The 23,871-nt window shown below is 36.8% G+C and overlaps 1 protein-coding gene and 1 pseudogene across 4 annotated transcripts in view; both read left to right on the forward strand.

Moving 5' to 3' along the window:
* MARCHF1 (membrane associated ring-CH-type finger 1) overlaps window positions 1-23,871 on the forward strand; it is an 894,978-nt gene that overhangs the window by 626,460 nt on the left and 244,647 nt on the right. The gene's annotated exons all lie outside the window — the stretch shown is intronic.
* LOC143665911 (thiopurine S-methyltransferase pseudogene) lies at window positions 8,523-9,260 on the forward strand (annotated as a pseudogene).

The following is a 23,871-nucleotide window of genomic DNA, read 5'->3' on the forward strand; positions in this document are numbered from 1 at the left end:
AACATTCTTTTTTTTTAACGATTTTATTGTGAAATGTAACATATATACAAAAAAAGCAATAAATTTCAAAGTACATTTTAACAAGTAATTATAGAACAGGTTTCAAAGTTCCACAATTTTTTTTCTTCCTGCTCCAAGACATAGGAGACTAAAAAAAAATATCAATATAATGATTTGGTAATCACGTTCATTTGTGAAATCCTAACTTCTCTGTTATAACTCCTCCTTCTCCTTTGATCCTTCCCCAATCTTTAGGGATATTTGAGCATACCCATTCAAACTTTCTTCATGTTGAAAAGGGGTGTCAACAATATGGGATAAGGATATGGAACCAGTTAATATTCTTGGAGCTGCCCCTCTGGGTTTCAGGACTTATCTGGTCTAGGAACCACCTGAAGGTTTTAGGTTTCTGAAAAGTAAACTTAGTGCGTATAACTTTTGTAGGATCTCAGATAAAGCCCTAGGTGTTCTTTAGGGCTAGCAGGAATAATGTTGGTTGGGGGTTGGCAAATCATGGCAATTAGCAATTATCTAGCTGAAACTTGCAGAAGAGTAGCCTCTAGAATAGCCTCTTGACTCTATCTGGACTCCCTTAGCCCCTGATACCTTATTTTGGTACATTTCTTTTCCCTTATTTGGTCAGGAAGGCATTGGCAATCCCACGGTGCCCCGGATTCTTATAAGTGAGGTAATGGCCATCAAGTGGTATTTTTTTGTCTTTGATTGAATTGGCTGAGTACTTGATTCAATGTTTTTCAGAGTGTGAGCTTAGAAAAATAACCTAGATGCTGATTCCTGAATTCCATTTGCACCCTTCTGATCAGAATTGCTGCAGGCAGTACCCAGGACTTGTATTTGTAATAAGCTCCCAGGAGAATCTTCTGTTACTAGAAATTAGGGTAGTACTGTAGTAATAATAATTTAATAGTTATAGTAATAGTGTCAGCACTTTTGACATTTTGAACCAGATAATTCCTGTTGCGGAATGCTGTCCTATGCACTATGATGTTTCGTGGCATCCATGCCTCTACTTACTCGAAATATTCCTTAGTTGGGAACCACTGCACTAAATTTAGAGGAGTACTGATTTAGGCTTTACCTAGGAAAGAAATGACTGAAAAGACAGAGATTAGTATAAGATTCAGTCACTTTTAACTATTAAAATATAACAGAATAAATGCATATCTATAAAATATGTTTTGCAATATAATATGCAAATATTATAGCATCATTTAATTCACTTAATTAAAAAATATCTAAGTGGAAACTACCTTATTTCTTAGTGCAACTTTTTTCAATCACTCTTTAAGGCTGAGAAGTTTCATTTCCTTCTGCAAAAGACCATAACTACCTGATAGAAGCAATCAAGAAAACTTTTTGCCTTCTTAATATCTCGTATGGATATTGGAGTGTGCTTTCTCTCCAGTCCTTCTCCATGGATTTTGTCCAGGTGGTTTATTAGTTCTTTGCTCCTAGAAAGTATCTCTGCCGAATGGAATGTCGTTCCTTTTGCTCCACAAATAAGACAGATAAATAAAGATCTAATTCTGGAACTTTCTCAAGATGTCTACAAAACCCCATTACTATTGTGTGTGTGTGTGTGCATGCGTGTGTGTTTTCAGTGAGGAAAAATTTATTGTGTAAGGTATGCTGTATTATGTACCAATATCACTGCTTCCTTTGAACTCAGATTTTTGCTGAAGTTTATGCTTAAGGCAGTCTGTGTTGTACTGCATATGCAATTTCAGGCTGTTGTGGTGCTATTATACGTCTAAAATTACGTCTGTTCCAGCTCTTGCTAACATCTCAAATCCAGAGGCCATACTAGAAGAAATGGCTTACTGTACATGCTCACGGCAGCCACGTTGCCTTCACTGGGGCAGGTCGTGTCAAAAGTGATATAAGAACATGATCTTTAGAATCAGACAGACCAGGTTGAACTTTAGCTTAGACCTAACTGGCCATATGGCACCACTTTGGCAAATAACTTACATTCTCTAATTCTTAGTTTCCTCGTTTTGAAAAGAAGGTGTGGTGCACGACTGGTTCAGTGGTAGGATGCTCACCTTCCATGTGGGAGACCTGGGTGTGATTCCCAGACCATGCAGCAAAAAAACAAAAAAAGAAAAAGAAAAAAAGGATGAAACAACCTCATAGACTTATTGTGAAGATTAACTGAGATAATATATATAAGACGTTTTAGCATAGGCTCAGACCCATGGCAAATATTCAATGTAAGGAATCTATTATGTTATTATTCTGCTTTTCCTAATCTAAGGGATAACTTTCTGATTACCTTGCCTTTCTGGTTATTTGTTTTCCTTAATCTTGGGTAGACATATAAGCATGCCTAGATCAGAAATGTGTTTTCTTACTCATTTTAATTGTAAAAAAATTAAATAAGTACATTTAACATATAAATTTACATATAACTATAGAAGTCACTTGTTGAAATACTTTGGCCTGCTTTTTAAAGAACACAGAGGACTTGTCTCTATTAAGTGTTTTTGGTAAGTGAAGAAGAATAAGCATTATTGTTGGCTGCATTTATTCACGTGGCATGTGATTGGGCATAACACACTAAATAGTCTCAGCATTTTGTTAGTCACTGAGGAGTCTAGATTATTTAAGAGATAATGCTCTAATAATAATTGAAGAGCCAATGACTTAAAGAAATAGAAAGTAAAGGAAATACAATTCCATTCCTGTAGGAAGAATGATTATTGATTTGAAGTCCTCGCTTTGTTACCTGTCTGCCAGAACTCAAACCAAAGAAATGAGATTCAATTTGTTTTTACAGAAAGATGAGTTTTCAGAACAATACTACAAAGTGCAAAAGGCTACGCTCAGTAAAATTCTAAAGCACGAATTGCAGATGACTCATTCAGTCTTTGAAGTCTATTCAAGCTCCTGCAAAACACTAATTGCCCATCCATTTCCTAAGAGAAAAGGCTGTCTGCTGTTGCATTGTGTTAATGCAACACATTGTGTTAATATTTCAAAGTTTTTTTCCCTGAAGTTTTGAATTTAGGGCAACCGATTGACCTTTCCTGTTTGGCAGCACTTTTCTTTTTTGTCTTTCCATTTAAAATTTGAGTAAAAATCACCTGTACTTCTCACCTAATTTGAATTATATTTGCAATATGTTTAAAACCTTGTAATAAACCAATTTTTAAGTATCTCTGCATGTAACTTATTAAGGTTGTACTCAGTGTTTTCAACAGGGGGGAATATAAACTCTTTGTAATGACAATAATGATTTTTTTTAATATGAGAAAATGTAACCAGTGAAACTATTTTAAAGAGTTTTTTAAAACAAATCTAATGAAATTTTATTCCATATATTATAATTTTTAAGGGAATTCATTAAGCTAATAAACCTGTGGGAGAGGAAATCAGAGCAGTCAGGTGCTTCCTTTCTTTGCAGTGAGAGAAACTGTATGGGAATTCTCTTCTTTTGTTTCAAGTGGAGAAAGAAATTAGGGCTTCTGGAGAATTGATATTAAAACTCAGAGACCTAAATCATGTTTCTGTTTATTTGAAACATTTGGACTATCTCAAACAAAAAAAATGGTCCACTCTTTTAAAATAATAAGGTGAATATTTTAAAAGACAGCATGATTCTTTCTGGAAAGGAGTAGGTTTGAGTTTCTGACAGTTTATTGTGACTTAACAGTCTGAGCAAGGATCTCAGATCTAGGAAGGTAGACCTTAAATTGAAAATAAAAATAGTGAAATTAAGGGGAAAAAATGTAGTCCAAAATGACTCATTGCAAAATTTTCGTGGATCTTTCAAACTCCTAGATATATTAGAAGAATAAATTTTAGTTCAATTTTCACTTATCAAAGAATTCAAACTTTAGCATTTGATTTTTAAAATTTGCCTTAAGATTTAAATCTTTTAATAAATGTCATAGCTCATTTTAAGCTGGTTTAATAAAGCAGGTTATTTCTTTAAATAAATGTACTCTTTCTAAGTAAATCTGGCCAGCCATACCCAAACTGAAACTGAACCAAACAAGAAAAAGATCCCAAATTGTCTTCCTGTTAAATGGAGATGATTTGGCACTTGTACAGTCATAGTCAATGAAAGTATCACTTAAACCTTCCAGAAAATTACATTTCTTTTTTTTTTTTTAACGAAAAGAGTGCTTCAGGTATAGCAGCGTGAAATAAAAAGAAGTACAAGAAAATTGTATAATGTGAACTTGAGGGAACAGATAAAATCTCCCAATTTTGCACTTACATGTTTCCACTAGCCCATGGTGACCTTCTGTTAAAAAGCTGAGATCAGAATATACAGGCCCCCCCAAAACAGCTTAGGTCAAAAATGGCAGCATTGCGGCTGAAGTCAGTTGAAATGTATGTTATCTGTTGATAACAAGGCAGAACACAAATTAATTCCATTTTCATAAGTTATTTTTCAAAAGTTCTGTTTGAACTTTTGAAAGTTCGCCTTTCCTCCCCTGATGCAATGAGTGAAATTTCGAAGGACACTGTAGAATCAAGCAGTATTGCACCCCGGCAGGCTCTGCACCCTTGGGCAAGATATTTGATTTCTCCACAACTGTGTCCTTGTCTGAAAAATACACAACAGCGTGTACCCTGAAGATTTATTTGTCTTGAGGATTAAATGAGATAGTGAACAATTGCATATGATAATTCCCGGCATACGGTAATTATTGTTTTTATGCTAATGATAACAATGTACACATTGACTAGAACTGTGCAAAGTTAGGAAAATTTCTGAGAAACACTACATTTTTTACATAGGATAAAAGCTGCAACAATTTTATGGTAGGTGCAAAGAGAGAGAGAAAGCTCTGATGTTTCATAAAATCAATGCTTGAAAGCAAAGATTCTGTAACATCAAAGGAGTTTCCTTTTGTTAACAAAAGGTAAGTCATCCACTAGTTCTGGAAAATGAAGCAAATGTTTCATTGTTTCTGTGAGGGCCTTTTTTACCATTACGTGTGTGTTAGTTAGATCCAGTTGTCAACTTGGCCAGGTGAGCATACCTATTTCTGTTGCTGCAGACACAAACCAATGGTACGTGAATCTCATCTATTGCTAATTACATCTGCAGTCAGCTAGGAGGCGTGTCTGCTGCAATGAGTGACGTTTGACTTAATTGGCTGGTGCTTAAAAGAGAGAACACAATGTAGCACAGCCTAGCATCTCAGCATTCCTCATCTGGCACTGGCAGCTCAGCCCAGGCCTTTGGAGATGCAGAAAGAAATCACCCCAGGGAAGGTTGTTGGAACCCAGGGGCTTGGAGTGAAGACCAGCAGAGACCATCCTGTGCCTTCCACGTAAGAAAGAACCTCAGTGGAAAGTTAGCTGCCTTTCCTCTGAAGAACCAACAAAATAAATCCCCTTTTATTAAAAGCCAATCCGTCTCTGGTGTGTTGCATTCCGGCAGCTAGCAAACCAGAACAACGTGTGTAATTTCTATTGTGTTCTGAAGGACTGTGTTGTGCAAAGAAAACGCATGAAATTGTGGGAGGGCAATTTCATCTGCCCCCAGGGAAACTGTTTGCCCTCAGCTTCGAATGCGAAATATCCTCAGTCTACATGAGTAGAACTAATGTGACACTTCTTAGGAGCGCGACTTATTCAGTGATACACGATGTGCTCACAAGCAAGCTAATTCCTCCTGAAATGGGGACACATAGGGCCATAGGAAGGTCAGAAGCAACCCGAGAGTCTGGTGCATTTAAACTGGCCTCTTAAAATCAATGTTAATCATTAGGAATAAAAACTTGTGTTTGAGGGTGGTGCAACAGTGGCTCAGTGGCAGAATTCTCACCTGCCATACGTGAGATCCTGGTTCGATTTCCAGCCCAAGCACTTCCCAAAAACAAGCAAAGAAAGAAAGAAAAAACAAATAAACAAAAATTCAACAAATGGTGCTGTAATAATGGGATACTCACATGGAAAAAAAATGAAATGTGACCCTGGGCATATAGCATACAAAAATAAAATTAAATTAAAAAATCCATGGTGATGCCTGCCCAGGAAGAAAAAAAAAAATCCGTGGAACTATACTACAGAAAGTGAACCCTAAATTAACCCATGGACTGTAGTTAATAGTATTAAAAAACGTCATCATCAATTGTCACAGATGCTCCACACCACTACAAGGTCTTAATAACAGGGGGTATATGGGAAACCTGTATTCTACGCATGATTGTTCTATAAACCCATCACTTCTCCAATGAAGAAAAAAAAAGGGAAGAGACAGGTTCCATCTGACTCCTTCTTCCTTGAACTCTAACTTGTTTGATCAGATTGCATTTCTAAAATTTAGACCCAATACCTTCTCTCCAGGGCTCATTTTGAAATATAACAGCAAATATAATGGACCTTGTGCTGGTCTGAAATGATGTTTGTACCGTAGAAAAGCCATGTTTTAATCCTAATCCCATTTTGTAAAGGCAGCTGTTTCCTTTAATCCCTATTCAATACTGTATGCTTGAAACTGTAATCAGATCATCTCCCTGGAGATGTGATTTAGTCAAGAGTGGTTGTTAAACTGGATTAGGTAGAGGCGTGTCTCCATCCATTTGGGTGGGTCTTGATTAGTTTCTGGAGTCATATAAAAGAGGAAACATTTTAGAGAATGAGAGATTCAGAAAGAGCAGAGAAGAATGACATAGCCAAGAGAAGCAGAGTCCACCAGCCAGCGACCCTTGGAGATGAAGAAGGAAAATGCCTCCTGGGGAGCTTCATGAAACAGAAAACCAGGAGAGAAAGCTCGTAGATGAGGCTGTGTTTGCCATGCACCCTTCCAGATGAGAGAGGAACCCTGGCCGTGTTTACCATGTGCCTTCTCACTTGAGAGAGAAATTCTGAACTTCATTGGCCTTCTTGAACCAAAGTATCTTTCCCTGAATGCCTTTGATTGGACATTTCTATAGACCTGTTTTAATTTTTTTTTTTTTTTTTTTTTTACATGGGCAGGCACCTGGAATTGAACCCGGGTCCTCGGGCTTGGCAGGCAAGCATTCTTACCTGCTGAGCCACCGTGGCCTGCCCTAGACTTGTTTTAATTGAGACATTTTCTTGGCCTTAGAACTGTAAACTAGCAACTTAGTAAATTCCTCTTTTTAAAAACCATTCCATTTCTGGTTTATCACATTCTGGCAGCTAGCAAACTAGAACAGACTTGCAATAAGATTGTATACTTGAAAATTATATTTCCTGGGAAGCCACTAATATTTTATTTTTAATACCATGGGCTAAGTTCTCAGACTTTTTGAAGTACAGGGAAAGGCCAAATGTGAGAGGAAAGGAATTGGGGTATATGAATATCCTATTCTCTAATTTACATAAGCATTATAAGAATTCTGAGTCTTTCACTTTCTCCAAATTTACAGTTGTTTACTCTAGGTAACACTTTATGCATTTTTCCTCTAGTTTCTCCAAGTGAATAAAGATCTTAAGAGTAATACTTAGATGATTTATGGATGTCATGCTTCTGGTATAAAAATATATATTCTGTGATATCCATTTAAGGATATTTATTGTTTTATAACTTGTCAGGAAATTGTTGGAGTTTGACTCTTATTATGATTGCATACTCATGTGAGAACTCATTGATAATCGTAAAAAGAAACTCACAGCATACATTAAGACAGAAAGCAATCTTCAACCTGTCATTCAAAATTCAGAACACAGAAAAGAAAAAAAAGTCTTTCCCTGAAATACACTGCAGACCTCACTTCGCCAATCTCATTTGCTATTACCATTTTAGTCACTGTATTTCTCATAGCTGGGAGAGTGAAAGAAGGCTTCACTCAAGAGAGTCAGCGGTTTTACTGAAAAGGAGAATCTTTTTGGAAAGGCTGAGCCTGTCTTCAATGGTAAGTCCACTGGAAATTCTGCTGTGGAAGAGCTGTGCAACACTGAACAGAACTCAGTCCTCTGAGCCTCAGTTTCCTCAGCTGTGTCTCCAGGATAATAATACCTGTCCTATCAATTCATAAATGTTTATATGGATGAGTGAGATGATATGTAAAAATGTACGACAACTGGAAATTCTGTATAAACATGAAGTATGCCCTTTGGTCCCTGTTCTGAGAAGTAACTAATCCATTTAATTAGACTTGAGACAAGCTTTGTGCAACACAATAGAATTAAGTAAAATCAATAAACTGCCTTATGAATAATATCATTTTCTTAGTGTTATTTACTCATCTTATTTGCTCCCAATTTATCAGTGTAAGAGTATGATTGCAGAACTATGGAATAGTCCCTGTTTATTTATTGTCATTTCTAGATACAGCCAACTAGCCACAACATGTTGCCACTTGGATGGCATTAGTGGCAAAGCCATTGCTTCCAAGTCTGAAGCAGTTGTGTATAACACACAATTTACAAGTAATAATAAAGTATGCAATACTCTATTGTTAATTCCATGCAGCTAGTTGATTTTCACAAAACACATTTGTTGGGCAGGCACTGGGTGGCTACAGAGGCTTGAAGATAAATGCTTGCCAGGCGAACGTGTCAACAAAACTATGAATGATACGAGAACTTTATTTGAAATTAATGAGTGCCCTAATAAAGAAGTACAGAAAAACCGAGTACTAACTCTGGAAAAATCGTAAGAAAAGTGGGTGAGCCGCAACTTTCCATTTCACCAAGAACAAGGACATTGCTATTAAAGAAGCATTTGGATACTTTTCTTAATGGCAAGAGTGGACTCAGGATAATTTTTCTTCTTTGGGGAAAAGCAGTTGCGATGAGATGGTTTGCAGACAGGGGGCACAGCATACTTGGTGTGGAGAGCAGTGAACTTGGGATTTGAGAATTTTTTACAGAGCAGAATCTTTCCTACTCAGTAGAACTAATTGCCAAAATTCCTGGAGCCAAAATATTTGAGTCTTTCAGGGAACATTTCATTGTACTGTTGCAGCACTTTTTGTATTTCCAGAGTTAATGTTGGCAAACTTGACAGGATTTGGAGTGGGGGAGCCTTAGTTGCTATTAATCCAGGTGATCGAGAATGCCACGTTGATGTAATGTTGTCCTTAACAAGAAAAGGATTCCAGTACCTTGCGTTTGTCGTTTCTTATGCTCCAACTAAACACAGAGACCCACCATTTCATATTCCAGACACTGAAAGTAAAAGGCTGTTTGGTACAAAACACAATATTCATTGTCTTGAGAAGGTTGACGCTTTTGAAGAATGTCATAAAAATTGGGGAATTGACTACATATTTGAAAAGTTATATCTGTTTGCACATAAAGTCTAGCACATCAACGTGTTTTTGAGCAATTGAAAATCATGCCTAGGCATGAAAATATAATGAAAGACTAAAAAAATCATTTGCCAATCACATCACAGACACTTGTCCAAAAAGTGCATATATATATGTTTTAGAGAAAAACACATAAAATGTTTAAAGTGACTGTCTTTTAGGAGAGTGTAATTAGGGATATAAGCAGACTATATTTGTCTGCTTTACTTACAAATTATAAAAAATTTTACCATGAGCATGTATTTTGGGGATACAGAAATACAAGGCATATAACAAAGGAATATGAGAGAAAAATTGACACTGAGTATTTATATTTTAATATGGTGCAAGGTAAAAAGAAAGTAATCAAGAAATTATACCAAATAATAATTTTTACTGTAAATACTCCTTATGCACCCCTTTTCACATTTTCTCTCTTTATGTAATAATTTTATATGTAAGATCATTAAGAAATAACTTTAAAAGTTTAGTTAAGTGAATTAACTTATATGGAACCATATGTTTTTCCTAAACTGTAAAAATTTTACAAATTTTACAGTTGAGCTTTTTCCTGAGTTTGGAAGGTTTTTGTTTCCTCTAGGTTGATCTTGTTTAAATGATAGTCTTGAGAAATATGGTGAATCTAGACTCATAATTATTTACTATGAAAGCTTAGATAAAAATCTGTTTTTCATTAACACTGACATGAAATCAAATACTACTCTTTAATGGCACTTCCTAATATTTAATAGGTTTTGATGATTTAGTTCATGTTATAAAAAATGGTGTGTTTTATTAAAAATTCGTAATTTGTGTGAGAAAAAAACCACATTTATTAATTTATACACTATATTATATTCATACCAACCTATGACTGCAATTGACAAGGGTTGTTTTGACATGATCATTGGTTGATATTTTCATTTAAGTAAAAGTAAGATGAAAGTGATACATTGAAGATATATGTTGGAACTTCACTCATTCATCAATAGTCAATGAAATAAGAGTCTTCTTGGTTAATTGTAGAACAGCTTTTGAATACTGGAAGAATACTCCCACAATGTTTTGTGCTACTCACAATACGGTGACTATAGACCTCACTGAACACAGGGTTTGGGAAGCAATATACAGTAGTACACCATTAAAGAGTATTTTCATTCTGGAAAACCTTGATCAAGACCACAGAATAAAAAGTTTCAGGCTCTATCCCCTGAGAGAAGCTTTGAACAAACAATGAGAACCGGCAGAAGCATGTTTCTCAAAGCTTCAGAATACAGTTAAAGACAGAAATAATAGCGTGAACGTCAAATCAAGAAAAAGGCAGTGGACTCCACAGTGTCTTGGCTGACCCCTCCCTTACCATCTCAGCACACAACCTGTGCTCCCTGGTCAGTTTTTGAAGAGCAGGGGAACCCTCCTGCACATACTGAGGGCATGGATGTCTGATCCAGTCTGATTGACTGTGGCTTAAGGAACTTGCTGTTCCAGAACTTGTCCTGCATGTAGAAGGCTACTTTCAGAGCTATTCTATACAAGACTGGGGGGGAAGAGTCAAGCGGCTGTTTGGGTCAAGAAATTACTGGCTATAGGACATATAGTGTGCCCAGAACCATAAGGAAACTGTTTTGTAAGGAAGAGGAGACATTGGGAATCATGAAAATGGGGGAATTCCTAGGGACAAAAATGCCTGCCCAAGACAAAACACTGTACAGAAAGGAACCCAGAAACCCCTGTGCTTTGGTCTGGAGCTATTCTCTAAACTCATTTTATGGGTAAGCTCTGAAGGACAGCACTTGCACGTGTAAATCTGCAAAGACTGTGAAAGGTAGTTTCTTTTTACTTCATTATTATTATTATTAGCTCCTGGAATCCAAGGAAAGCTCTGTCTGACACTAAAACTGGGTGCAAGCTTAAGAAATAGACATTTCATAGCATAAATTCCAGAGATAGCATGTTAAAATATCAAGTGTCCAGGTTTCAACAAAAGATTACAAAACACAAAAAATGGGAGATGATGGCCCAGGCGAAGGAAAAGATAAAAGCATTAGAAAGCATCACTGACTAGGATCAGACCTGGGACATTCCAGACAAGATCTTTAAAAAATATTTTTATTGATAAAACAACATATAAGCATACAAAAGATAAGAATTTTTAAAAAGTGTCTTAAATATGTTTAAAGACCTAAACAAACAAACAAAAATAGACAACTAAAGGAAAACAGTACAATGATATTCTCATCCATAGAGAGATGGAAATTGTGAAAAGAAATCAAACAGAGCTAATAACAACAGTAATAACAGAAATTTAAAATTCCGTAGAAAAGTTCAACAGCAGATTGAAGCTGGAAGAAGAAAGAATCAATTAACTTGAAGAAAAGACTGTTGAACTCATCCAGTCTAAGGAGCAGAACAAAGAAAGAATGAAGAAAAGTAAACAGTGCTTGAGAAAGCTCTGGGATACCATCAAGTATACCAACGTATACCTTGTGAGAAACGAGATGAAGATAAAGAGAGAAGGCAGCAAGAATATTCAGTGGCTGAAAACATTCCCAATGAATGAATATTCCCAGTGAATATTCAATGGCTGAAAACATTCCCAAATTTAATGAAAAGTGGGAATATATACATCCAATATGCTCAGTGTACTCTAAATAGGACAAACACAAATAGACCCACACCATGTTCTAATCAAACTGTCTCATTCCAAAGATAAAGGGAGAGTTTTGAAAGCCACAAGAGAGGAGCAACATACCATATGCAAGGGCATCTCAGTAAGATTAAGTGCCCATTTCTCATCAGAAACCACGGAGGCAAGAAGGCAGTGGGCCAACATATTTTAAGTCCTAATGGCAAAAAATTTCCGACCAAGAATTCTACATCCAGCAAGACTGCTTTCCAAAAATGAGAGAAGGATATTAAGACATTCCCAGATAAACAAAAGCTGAGAGATGTTGTTACTGTAGAGCAGCCGTACAAGAAATGCCAAAGGGAGTTCTTCAAGTTAAAAGTAGATGACACTAGACAAGTGACTGAAGCCACATGAAGAAATAAAGATCTCTAGTAAAGATACTGACTTGGGTATGTATAAATATCAGTATTGTTGTATTCTTACTGGTAACTCCACTTTTTACTTCCTATGGCATCTAAAGGACAAATGCATGAAATATAATGATAAGGCAATGGACTTGGACTCATAACATTTAATGTATTATGTCACTACAGTTATTACCAGGGAACTTGAGACCTTGACAAACGTGATATTCAGAGAAGGGTATTTCTCTAATACCAATGGGTGAATTGTAAGACAAATTTTCTCAAAATAATAAATAAAAAAATGGCTGTAGTGTTTTATTACATTCTTCTAAGGACATGTGTGCCTCTTCTCCAAAGGATTAGCAAATCCAAATAACTTCAACTCTTAATTTAGTGCAGTGATATAAACATTTCAGCCCCTGCAGATATTTTCAGGAATTTGCATGTGTGCTTTCTACTCCTCAACATATTTTCCTATGTTATTACCTTATTGAATCGCACTTCTATCTACTATCAAATAACTTGAATGTTATACTATGTTTCTCTCTTTCCCTAAGTCTTCATATATGGTAAATTAGCTATAATTAATGAGTCTTCTTCCTAACCTTTATTGCATTTAAAGTGCTGGAAAAATACAGAGTTCTTCATAAGCCCTTAATAACTTAAAAAAAATTTTTTTTTATTGTATAATATAACATACATACAAAGCAAAAAAAGAAAAAAGCAATACACTTCAAAGTACTTTTCAACAAGTAGTTACAGGACAGATCCCAGAGTTTGTCATGGGCCACTATACCATCCTCTCAGATTTTTCCTTCTAGCTACTCCAGAATTCAGGAGGCTAGAAGGAATATGTATATTTTTTATCATCACTTTTTTTTCCTTTTTTTGTGGAAAATAGCATATATATACTTAAAAAACAATAAATTTCAAAGCACAGCACAATTTGTTGTAGAACAGATTTCAGAGTTTGGATGGGTTACAGTTCCCTAATTTTAGGTTTTTACTCCTAGCTTCTCTAAGATACTGGAGACTAAAGGAAGTATCAATACAATTCAGCCATCATACTCGTTTATTAAACACTATCTTCTGTGTATAACTCCACCATCACCTTTGAACTTTCTACCCACTCTTTAGGGGTATTTGGACTAAGCCCATTCTAACTTTTTCATGTTGGAAGGGCCTGTCACTAATATGGGGTAGGAAGACAGGACTAGCTGATGCTCTGGAGAGGCTGGGCCCTCTAGGTTTCAGGACTTATCTGGTACAGGGACCCATCTGGAGGTTGTAGGCTACTGGAAAGTTACCCTAGTGCATGGAACCCCTGTGGAATCATATATAATGCCCTAGGTGTTCCTTGGAGTTGGCTGGAACAGTTTTGGTTGGGGTTTGACCAGTTATGATAGGTAGCAACGTCAACTGAAGCTTGCATAAGAGTGACATCCAGAGTAGCCTCTCAACTCTGTTTGAACTCTACCAGCCACTGATACTTTATTAGTTACACTTTTTCCCCCTTTTGGTCAGGATGGAATTGCTGACCCCATGGTACCCGGGCCATACTCATCTCCCATGCCGCCGGAAAGACTTTCACCCCTGGATGTCATGTCCCATGTAGCTGGGAGGGCAACTTGCAGAGTGGAAGCCCTTAATAACTTTGTGAATGAATGTAAGTTTCAGTGGGTTGAATCATGCACGAGCAAAAAATATACATATGTGTATTTATAAACATATATAGGTAAAGGAAGGGGAAAGGGGTGGAGAGGGGGCAGGGGAGGGGAGGATCTGGACACTGACTGGCATTTGATCTTTACCTGCCTGAACTGGTGTAGACCTGGGATGGTGTTCAGTTCCTCATAAGAAATGAAAATCAAGAAATTTCAAAGAAGATGGAGAAATCAATATAAGACTTTTCAGTCTTTTAGCTGTATCATCAGAAAATGATGGTTACTAACAGATTTTAGTGTTTTTCTTTTATTTAATTTACTTCCTAAGTTAATACACAGTGGAATAGAGAGAGAAATGTTTGGAACTAAATAATTCACTGTCAGTGTGACAGTGTGACTCATTAAATACAAATCTTGAGCCATCAGAACCTTTGAAATCATAGTTTCCCTTACTCCCTAGTACAATATGCCCCCTAAAAGTTTCCACTGTCAAATGCAAGGTTGTTGATGAAATACTCCTCTTTTTTACTGTTATTTTGAGGGGAGAATAGAATGCTAGAGGGTAAAAGTCATTCCAAAACCCTCTAAAACAGTGATGCTTAAACCTGGTGTGGTAGTCAGATTCAGTTGTCAACTTGGCCAGGGGAGGGTGCCTAGTTCTATTGCTGTGGACATTAGTCAATGGCATGTGAAGCTCATCTGTTGTTGATTACATCTGCAGTCAGCTAGGAGGCGTGCCTGCTGCAATGAATTATATTTGATTTAATTGGCTGGTGCTTAAATGAGAGAGCTCAACGTAGCACAGCCCAAGTAGCTCAGCATACCTCTTCTCAGCACTCACAGCTCAGGCCAGGCTTTTGGAGATGCAGAAAGAAATCACCCTGGGGAAAGTTGTTGGAACCCAGAGGCCTGGAGAGAAGGCCAGCAGAGACCATCCTGTGCCTTCCCACATAAGGAAGAACCTCAGTTGAAAGTTAGCTGCCTTTCCTCTGAAGAACTATGCATTAACTAAGTAAGTTCCCTTTTATTGAAAGCCAATCCACATCTGGTATGTTGCATTCTAGCAGCTAGCAAACCAGAACACCTGGTCTGGTTATCGTCCCTAGTGAGAATCCTATGAAGATTTTCCTTATCCCCACAGAAATGAGCATCTATACATAGCTACACAATCTTGCATGGAATTGCAGGGAATATTGTAGATTATAAATTCATGCTCCAAAGAAACTCATTTTGGGCAAGTCATGGCAAATAGAACTAATTATATTAAATGGGGATGAGTAGGGGTGATTCAACCCCTGGACAAGATAAGAATGCTTCAGTCTTGACAATGAATATGTTCCTGAACAATGAATGGAGAACAGCATCTTAACAGGTATGGAAGTAAGCAAACAGAACAGGTCACGAGCACATATTCCTCTCCAGGGCAGGGCCTCCCTTGAATTCTGTTCTCAAGCTCATCATGGGTGGAATATACTGTAAAGATCTGCAGTGCAGATCCCAGAGGAGATCTACGTCCTGGCTGATTTATAGTGAAACAGGAACTATAAAGTTTTCTCATTTAAGGTTTCTCTTTTACTACATATAGAAAAGAATAAATGCTAAAATTGTTCTCAGAATGACATAAACCCATTTTACGATCCCAGTGACATGAGCATACTACTTGTATTTTGCCTCTGCATTTGTGCTGTCCCCAGAATGCTTCAATGTGATTAGAGCCTTTTTATGTGCAGCAGGGAGATGTGTGATGACTTGATAATGAAGAGAAGAGGAGAATAAGCTTAGAAAATGGCCATTTATACTACCATATGGCCCTACTCTTACTATCATATTCATAATGAACATCAGGGAAGAGTACAGCAATAAATGTAAATCCAAAACAGTAAAATCATACACACACACACACACACACACTCAAATGCACAAAGATTAAACTGCATCAAGATTTCACATGTTCACCAAGTCTTAGAAAAATTATTTAAATTTTGAAATGATGAAATAGAGTGAATGTGTTCTTTGAATAATTTTAAGTCATTATGTATATATTTACAATGGTAGAACTTAAAGGATGAACTTTTTTCTAAAGAATTTGGAATATATAAATTTTCATATTTCTATTTAGATTGAATTTTATGTACACTTCTTTTCGACTTCCTGTGCACATAAAGTAATTTGGAAAATTAGGGCAATTGTGAGGATAAAGTACCCCAAATAATGCAATTTTTGCCTTAAATGCATGGTATAGATAATTGCTGAAATTCTCCTCTTCACCATATGTCAATTTCCTTAAGCTGTAGTATAAGCAATACTTCTATTCACCAACTCTTAGAGCAGATTTTTATGGTGGTTAGATTCATAAAATGCTTGTGCATTTATCATATAGATCTAACAAACAAATGTGAAATGAAATAATGAGTAAATGGAAATATCTGAATAATGCAAAGAAGAAATCCTTTTTTGGAGTAATAAAATTCAGCAAGAGAAGCTTTTTAAGTAAAAACATGGCATTATACAGATAGACACCTCAATTTTCTAGTCCATTTAGTTAGTTAAAAGTATGACATTTTCGTAAACATAGAAAACCTCAATTCTTGTCCTGATCCCTCATTTCCCATTGCCAAAACAGAATAAATTATTCTTTTACTTGAAAAGACATCTGACAGTACTTTGAGAAAGAAACAAGAAAAACATCAAGGCTTTATTAAGAAGTGTTTTTTTTATTCCAAAGAAAAAATATTCTGTATATTTCAAAAAACAGGCAAACTCAGTACCCCAAAATGTGACTAGACAATCTCAATACCCCAGTTGGGTGTGGAGAAAGGGAAAGGGGATGAACAAGGTTACAAGGTGTGGTTTTTGATGGTTGGAGAATTGCCGGAGATACATATTTTATTAGCTCTAAATGTTCCCCAACTATATGTGGCAGCTTTGGAATATGTCAACTCGGCTACTTTCTCCGAAATTTCCCAGAAAGCTCAACAGGTCCCCGAAGTCCTTGCACAGTGTGTTTCCAGTTAGGGCGTGAGATGATAATATGAGTCCTGGAGGGCAGAAGTGAAGCAGCAGCCATTCTATCATTCACACAAGTTCTCATTTACCTCCTGGCTCATCTCATGGGATCATCCTTTGTTATCTCTGACACCTGGGCCAGGTGTATGCTCTGCTCCGTGGAAAGGGGCTTCTGCAAGACACCAGTATCTTCAAGATCAGAAACAGCAAACACTGATGTGGATGCCAGTCTGTTCTCTTGGACCTTGTCTCATGCTTGGGGCTTACAGGTTATCCTTCCTCTATCCACTTTACCTTCATCTTTGTTTCTCCTCTTCCTGCCCTACAGACTTCAACCTCCAGCATCAAACACAGAAAACAGAGACAGTTTAACCAGGTCACACAATTGTGTAAGGTCAAATTCCTGTAACAAATCCCTTCAGATATAAATGTATGTCCTAGTGGTTCTGCGTCTGTGATTAAATTCTGATGGATAAACATCTTACCAGCATTAGAACTTTTTTATATCTTCGTATTTTTAAAATGACTGTGTCATAAATGCAAATGATTTCAGCTTGCATTGACACTTTATTTGTAAAGTATACACAGACACATTTTTAGACATTTTCTGTGGGTTAGTAATTGTGACGCTACCATCTCAAGAAGCCTGATATAACTTCCTGCCTACTTAAGTTTCATGGATGTATGCTTGATGAAGACCAAATAGTTTTCCACTTTCAAAAGAAATAGAATAAGGAAAGTAAATTTATAAGACCGAATATTGGCCAACCCATAATAACTAAATTAGAAGCTTGAAAAATTGAGTGTGCCATAAAAGACCAAAATTGAATTTCTAGAGTTAGGTTTAAAAAAGACTTTTGCTCTTCCATGCAAAGAAATGGAATTTAATCTGTACTCAGTTCTACTTTGCAATAATACCTAGGGGAAACACCTTTTAATGCAGGTTGTATCTCTAGTTGTTTATCCCCAGGGTAAACAAACAAACGTAGCATTTTTGAACTGTAACCAGTAGCACTGGTCAGCATATGTAAAACATGTTAAAAACTGGAAAACATCAGCCAAGCCAAACAGAAAAAATAATTGCACAACCCACTATGAGGGGAAGGTAAGAGTACATTATTCTCTACTCAGGCATAAGGCTAGAATAAAGTGACTTGGTGTGATATGCATAATCATGCACCCCACCACTCAAAGATATCCATGTTCTAATCCCTGAAACCTGTGACTATAGTATGTTATGTAGCAAAAGGGGATTAAGGTTATAGACGGAATTAAAATTGCTAATCGGTTGACCTTAAAATACAGAGATTATCTTTGGTTGTCTCGGTGGGGCCAATGGACTCATCAGCGTCTTTACATGGAGAAGGAGGAGGCAGAAGAATCAGAATCAAAGGAGTGGCACTGGGAGAAAGACTGGACCATCCATCGCTAACGTTGAAGGGAGCCACAAACCAAGGGATGTGGACAGCCTCAGCAGCTGGAATAAGCAAGGAAATGGATTATACTCTCGAGCTTCCAAAAGGAATGTAGCTTTCCTGGCATGCTGATTGTACCCCAAGAAGATTCATTTTCAACTTCTGACCTCTAGAACGGTGAGATAATAAATTTGTGTTGTTCTAAGCCACCATATGTGTGATGACTTACTGCCACAGCAGTAGGAATATAATACACATGGTATCAGAAAAATGGAAATGGAAACCGGCAGCTTCAATGTTCTTTCAATGTAAAAGAACATATTTGTGCTCCTGTCAGTTCTGCCAAGCATTCTGAAAGTGAAGGTGGAAAATAGGGATATATGTGCAGCCAGGCAAAACTCATGTAAGAGAAATGTACCCTCATTGAGAAAATCATAAGGAAATTCTTTTTCCCTAGGTTTCTAGCTTTTACGAAAGAAAAAAAAAACAAGAAGAAAACTTAAAGGAAAGGGAGAGAAAAGGGAAAAAAATAATTTAAAGTAACATGTGCAATACTGAGTAACTTGCATCTCCATGGTGCCACTGCATTATATCCTTTGATTATGCAAAGTTCATTTCAGCTCATTGTAGATTAAATCGAATAGTGACATTCCCAACTGGACTACCAGCTGGAATCACATTTTAATTAACTTTTCAGCCAGCACACAGATGTGCTTCTTGTGATCATTATCAAGAAATCATTTGCTTTCAGCAAAATGAGAAACCCTGTTGGCAGATTGTAACTGAGAATGATTGATCATTTCATGAGATCATTAACCTTAAAATTCTTTTAATCATTTATTGACCAGACTGAGAAAAAGCTTATAAACTAGTATTAAATGTATCTAGAGCAAATTTAGATTAAACTCTAGGGAGATTAAATTAAAGGAAATATTTGCTTGATTAAATACTGATTTATATATGTATATTATTAATTTCAAAAAAGTCACATAGCTTCAGAAATTAAGCTTCCATAAAGTAATGACAGCATGCTCCAGTGATAAAAAGAACTTACCTGGTTACCACTTTTTGTGGTGTATGTACCAGAAATCAAACCCACATCTCCCACATGGCAGGTGAGAATTCTACCACTGAGCTACCCTTGCACCCCCCCAATTCATTTTTAATATTTTAAGAATAATAAGTAAACCCCTTACCCTTGCATAACTTTACACTTTGAACAGTCTGCATGAATAGTTTTACTTAGTAGGAACAAATTAAATGACTATGACACATACAAGATAACTTTAAAAATATATAAAACAAAGAAAATAGCATTTTACATAACTTATTACTTGATTTAATTTTACTTTAGTTATTTTAAAGCTATAACTAGTAAATGTATATAGGAAGCCTTTCCTAACATTTCAAAATCTTTTATTTGCTTCTTCTAAAATTTATAAGAGAAAGGCAGTGTGTGAAATGTTTCTATTATCATCAGTTATCAGTTATAATGCTATTTAATATGCTTAATGTTGGAAGGAAAAACAAGAGGTATCCATCTTTAGAAAATTTCAGGTTGTGAGTGGTGAAAAAAAGGAAATTGAGAAGGTCAAATCCTAGCTCAGATCATGTGATATGTCTTCTAAGGTGCCCAGGTGGAAAGCATTCCATCATTCATTCAGTCTTAGCTCATAAAACTCACAGCATGCCTATTAGCCTAGGTATAAAATGGTCACTGAATGAATTAAATTGCAACTTAGACCTCTGTCCTTCAAGTGTAACAATTTATCTACTAAAGGTAATTGGCATTCTTCTCCCAGTTTACTGGGTGACCATGGAAAAAACATCCTTCATCCCCTAGCCAGGTGGCTAGCCCAGGAAAACTGGCCCTGAATATATATGTGTTTTCTAAAAAGAGAAAATGCGAAAATAAAAGAAAATGAATAGGAAGATAAAAATACTGAATAAGGACATGAATATAACTCTAACTTTATTGATTCTTTATTTAAACATCTCTAGAATTTCATCATACCTTTTTCACTATAACTAAACGGAAAAAAAAAGTCACCAGCCAAATAATAAGTTTTAGTATAGGAGTGATTATTCTGAAATAGCACTCTAACACTTTTTTTATTGTTTTGTTTAGTCTCTTAATTCTCTTCTCTTTTTTTTAATTAGAGAAGTTATGGGTTTACAGAAAAATCATGCAAAACATACAGGATGCCTGTATAACACCCCACCATCAACAGCTTGCGTTGGTGTGGAACATTTGTTACAGTTGGTAACACATTTTTATAATTGCAATATTATTTAAACTCCATCGTTTAACTTATGGTTCACTGTTTAGTGTATTTTCACGGATTTAAAATAAAAATCTATCCTGATTACCATCCATACAATCTGACATGTCCCCTGTTAATCACATCCAGACAAATCCATCAGTCCTGTTAATTACGTTCATGTTACTGTGTACCATCACCACCATCCATCAAGCATTTCCATCTTCCGGATAGGAACCCTGCACGTTTTAAGTCTGAACTTCCCATTTCCAATCCCCGCCTGTCCCCTAGGAATCTAGATTCTAGATTCGTATGTTATGAGCGTGCATACTCTAATTGTTTCAAGTCAGTGACATCATACCCTATTTGTCCTTTGGGGTCTGGCTTATTTCACGAAAACTCTAATCCTTTTAAGACCCCGGACTCTACCTTTTTCACTGTGAAGGAGCTCCTTTTCTGAGAGCACGAGGAGGTACTGCATTCCAGTTCCCCCATCTAGCATCTACTCACCTCTTCTCTTATCCTGAAGCCAAAAGGATCCTAGATTCAGATGTAAAATTAAATGCAGACAATCCACAATCACGTTGGTCAGCAAAACTTTTAATTCCTTTAAAATAGCTGTTGCTACAGCCGTGCAGGCAGAGCTGAATGAGGTGATGTTTCTGTTTCACTTTCCCTTTTCAGTGCTTTGCTGTTTCTGAATTTATTAACAGACACAATAGCATTTATCTTCTTAAGTAATATTCTCTTCAGCTTTGTCTACACTGCCTTTCCTAGGAGGCAAAATAAACGTCGTTGTTATGAGACTCCAAATAGGGATAGGCAGGGAAGTCCAATGACCTGCTGGATTCAGCCCAGTCAGCATGATAATGTTCATTATGTCTCCATTTTCTCTGCAGTTTATTCAGAAATACACTGGCAGTAACTATATGCTAATATTCTTTAGTGTTTGAATTAAAAATGTTCAAACCAAAAAGTTCTTGGTTTTGTCCTAGCTTCCTAGTGCTTCATGTCAGGCTAGCAAGTGTTTATTCATTTAGTTTTAGTTATTTTCTTCATTAAAAGCATCTTATGGGGCCAGCCACAGTGGCTCAGCAGGCAGAGTTCTCACCTGCCATGCCGGAGACCCAGGTTTGATCCCCGGTGCCTGCCCATGCAAAAAAAAGAAAAGAGCATCTTATATGTTTGTAGTTAACACTTAAAATAGTTTAGAATTGCTAAGAGTGTATATCCCCACAATTCTATCTTATTCCTTAGAGGTCTCCACTATTAGCAGTTAATAACATAATGAAGCAGAGAACCGTATAAGGAAGAGACAGGATGGGATTATGACTTGGAGGCATAGAGTATGGAGGGATGGAAGAGAAAAGTTTTTCACACCTTGGGGGACAGGGGAGCAGATGTTGAGAGAAGAGCAGTGTGGTAATTACCTAGGGTAATTTCTTTGGTATGGAAAGTGAACGCTACAATGAGAACAGGTTTATATTTGGCAATTCTGAGAAACAAAAACAGGTAGATAGAGTGAATAAATATTTGAAATGCACTATTAGAATTTGTGGAAAATCTTACAGAACTAAAGCTCGTGGCTTTTATTTTTAAATAGTTCACTATGGCTTTAAGGAAACAACAAATACCCAGAGAGCAATTAGATAGATACTAGTTGATAATAAATTGCGTGCGACACAATTTAATACACTTGTGCAGAACAGGTAAGGAAGTTAGTAGAAGTAAAGCAGAGAACTCTCTAAGAAAGAGGGAGGATGGGAACATGACTCGAGGTATAGAATATGGAGTGATGGAAGGGAAGGGTTTTTCACGGGTTGAGGGGCAGGCGAGTGGATGTTGAGAGAAGAGCAGTGTGAGAATTCCCTAAGGGTTAAATGTGTGCCTTTAGTGTGGTAGGCAATCACCACAATGAGAGCAGGTTTGTACTTGGTAATGTTGAGAAATAAACCAGGTAAATAGAGTCAGCCACTAAGAATCTAGAAGGACAGGGCTGAGAGAAGCAACCGTGGAAACTGAAGGTTGCACACGTGATCTTAGTTCCAGGAAGTGGGTTAATGATTGTGTGTTTGACAGTTGATATGATGATACCCCCCCCAATGCCCTACAAGTTAAAAAAAAATTTTTTTTTGAACATCAATAACTGATTTATTTCCATGCATGAATTTTACTAGGTGCAAACTTACCATGATTTGGAGGCCACTCAGCTTGTTGTAAAATTCACATATAAAACAACTAACCAATTTGAAGTGTGCAGTTCAGGGGCATTTGGACATTCTCACACCATGCAGAATTGTGTGAACTATCTATATGCTTTTTTTTTTAAGCATAACAATATACAAGCACAAACATTCTTACCATATGATCATTCCATTCTTGGTATATAATCAATAGCTCATAATAGCATCACATAACTGTATCTTCATCACCACGATCACCTCTCAGAACATTTGCATCAATTCAGGAAAAGAAATAAAAAGAAAAAAAAAATTCATACATACTATACCCCTTGCCCCTCCCACTCACGGTCACCAGCATTTCAATCTACTAAATTTATTTTAGCATTTGTTCCCCCTATTATTTATTTATTTTTAATCCATATGTTTTACTCATCTGTCGATAAGGTAGATAAAAGGAGCAACAGACACAAGGTTTTCACAATCACACAGTCACACTGCAAAAGCTATATCATTATACAATCATCTTCAAGAAACATGGCTACTGGAATGCAGCTTTACAGTTTCAGGCAGTTCCCTTCAGCCTCTCCATTATACCTTAACTAAAAAGGTGATATCTATATAATGCATAAGAATAACCTCTCGACTCTGTTGGGCATCTCTCAGCCATTGACACTTCGTTTCTGTCTCATTTCTCTCTCCTCCTTTTGGTCAGGAAGGTTTTCTCAGTCCTTTGGTGTTGAGTCCCCGCTCATTCTAGGATTTCTGTCCCACGTTGCCAGGAAGGTCCACACCCCTGGGAGTCATGTCCCGTGTAGAGAGGGGGATGGCAGTGAATTTACTTGTCTTGTTGGCTGAGAGAGAGAGGCCACATCTGAGCAACAAAAGAGGTTCTCTGGTGGTGACTCTTAGGCTTAACTTTAAGTAGGTTCAATCTATCCTCTGTGGGGTTGAGTTTCATATGAACAAACCCCAAGATTGAGGGGTCAGCCTATTGTTTTGGTTGTCCCCACTGCTTGTGAGAATATCAGGAATTCTCCACTCCCAACAAGTTAAATTTGTAAGTG

The sequence above is a fragment of the Tamandua tetradactyla genome, chromosome 22 (assembly GCF_023851605.1).
Source record: "Tamandua tetradactyla isolate mTamTet1 chromosome 22, mTamTet1.pri, whole genome shotgun sequence".
Taxonomy (NCBI): Eukaryota; Metazoa; Chordata; class Mammalia; order Pilosa; family Myrmecophagidae; genus Tamandua; species Tamandua tetradactyla.